This window comes from Triticum urartu, chromosome 3 (genome assembly GCF_003073215.2).
Source record: "Triticum urartu cultivar G1812 chromosome 3, Tu2.1, whole genome shotgun sequence".
Lineage (NCBI taxonomy): Eukaryota > Viridiplantae > Streptophyta > Magnoliopsida > Poales > Poaceae > Triticum > Triticum urartu.
The window spans coordinates 529,503,194-529,505,967 of NC_053024.1; positions in this window are offsets into that span (position 1 = coordinate 529,503,194).

Consider the following 2,774-nt stretch of genomic DNA (forward strand, 5'->3'; position numbering starts at 1 on the left):
CTTTATGCTATCCAGAAATTCTATATCATTTCCGATTAGTAATATGTCATCTACATATAATATCAGAAATGCTACAGAGCTCCCACTCACTTTCTTGTAAATACAGGCTTCTCCAAAAGTCTGTACAAAACTAAATGCTTTGATCACACTATCAAAGCGTTTATTCCAACTCCGAGAGGCTTGCACCAGTCCATAAATGGATCGTTGGAGCTTGCACACTTTGTTAGCTCCCTTTGGATCGACAAAACCTTCCGGCTGCATCATATACAACTCTTCTTCTAGAAATCCATTCAGGAATGCAGTTTTGACATCCATCTGCCAAATTTCATAATCATAAAATGTGGCAATTGCTAACATGATTTGGACAGACTTAAGCATCGCTACGGGTGAGAAGGTCTCATCGTAGTCAATTCCTTGAACTTGTCGAAAACCTTTCGCGACAACTCGAGCTTTGTAGACAGTAATATTACCATGAGTGTCAGTCTTCTTCTTGAAGATCCATTTGTTCTCAATTGCTTGCCGATCATTGGGCAAGTCAACCAAAGTCCATACTTTGTTCTCATACATGGATCCCATCTCAGATTTCATGGCTTCAAGCCATTTTGCGGAATCTGGGCTCACCATTGCTTCTTCATAGTTCGTATGTTCATCATGATCTAGTAGCATGACTTCCAGAACAGGATTACCGTACCACTTTGGTGCGGATCTTACTCTGGTTGATCTACGAGGTTCAGTAGTAACTTGTTCTGAAGTTTCATGATCATTATCATTAGCTTCCTCACTAATTGGTGTAGGTGTAACAGAAACCGGTTTCTACGTTGTACTACTTTCCAATAAGGGAGCAGGTACAGTTACCTCATCAAGTTCTACTTTCCTCCCACTCACTTCTTTCGAGAGAAACTCCTCTCTAGAAAGGATCCATTCTTAGCGACAAATGTCTTGCCTTCGTATCTGTGATAGAATGTGTACCCAACACTCTCCTTTGGGTATCCTATGAAGACACATTTCTCCGATTTGCGTTCGAGCTTATCAGGTTGAAGTTTTTTCACATAAGCATCATAGCCCCAAACTTTCAGAAATGACAACTTTGGTTTCTTGCCAAACCACAGTTCATAAGGTGTCGTCTCAACGGATTTTGATGGTGCCCTATTTAACGTGAATGCGGCCGTCTCTAAAGCATAACCCCAAAACGATAGCGGTAAATCTGTAAGAGACATCATAGATCGCACCATATCAAGTAAAGTACGATTACGACGTTTGGACACACCATTACGCTGTGGTGTTCCGGGTGGCGTGAGTTGCGAAACTATTCCGCATTGTTTCAAATGTAGACCAAACTCATAACTCAAATATTCTCCTCCATGATCAGATCGTAGAAACTTTATTTTCTTGTTACGATGATTTTCAACTTCACTCTGAAATTCTTTGAACTTTTCAAATGTTTCAGACTTATGTTTCATTAGGTAGATATACCCATATGTGCTTAAATCATCTGTGAAGGTGAGAAAATAGCGATATCCGCCACGAGCTTCAACATTCATTGGACCACACACATCTATATGTATGATTTCCAACAAATCTGTTGCTCTCTCCATAGTACCGGAGAATGGTGTTTTATTCATCTTGCCCATGAGGCACGGTACACAAGTACCAAGTGATTCATAATCAAGTGATTCCAAAAGTCCATCAGTATGGAGTTTCTTCATGCGTTTTATACCGATATGACCTAAACGGCAGTGCCACAAATAAGTTGCACTATCATTATCAACTCTACATCTTTTGGTTTCAACATTATGAATATGTGTATCACTACTATCGAGATTCATAAAAAATAGACCATTCTTCAAGGGTGCATGACCATAAAAGATATTACTCATATAAATAGAACAACCATTATTCTCTGATTTAAATGAATAACTGTCTCGCATTAAACAAGATCCAGATATAATGTTCATGCTCAACGCTGGCACCAAATAAAAATTATTTAGGTCTAATACTAATCCCGATGGTAGATGTAGAGGTAGCGTGCCGACCGCGATCACATCGACTTTGGAACCATTTCCCACGCGCATCGTCACCTCATCCTTCGCCAGTGTTCGCTTAATCCATAGTCCCTGTTTCGAGTTGCAAATATTAGCAACAGGACCAGTATCAAATACCCAGGTGCTACTGCGAGCTCTAGTAAGGTACACATCAATAACATGTATATCACATATTCCTTTGTTCACCTTGCCATCCTTCTTATCCGCCAAATACTTCGGGAAGTTCCGCTTCCAGTGACCAGTCTGCTTGCAGTAGAAGCACTCAGTTTCAGGCTTAGGTCCAGATTTGGGTTTCTTCTCTTGAGCAGCAACTTGCTTGCTGTTCTTCTTGAAGTTCCCCTTCTTCTTCCCTTTGCCCTTTTTCTTGAAACCAGTGGTCTTGTTAACCATCAACACTTGATGCTCCTTCTTGATTTCTACCTCCGCAGCTTTCAGCATTGCGAAGAGCTCGGGAATAGTTTTATTCATCCCTTGCATATTATAGTTCATCACGAAGCTCTTGTAGCTAGGTGGCAGTGATTGGAGAATTCTGTAAATGACGTAATCATCTGGAAGATTAACTCCCAATTGAATCAAGTGATTATTATACCCAGACATTTTGAGTATATGCTCACTGACAGAACTGTTCTCCTCCATCTTGCAGCTATAGAACTTACTGGAGACTTCATATCTCTCAATCCGGGCATTTGCTTGAAATATTAACTTCAACTCCTGGAACATCTCATATGCTCC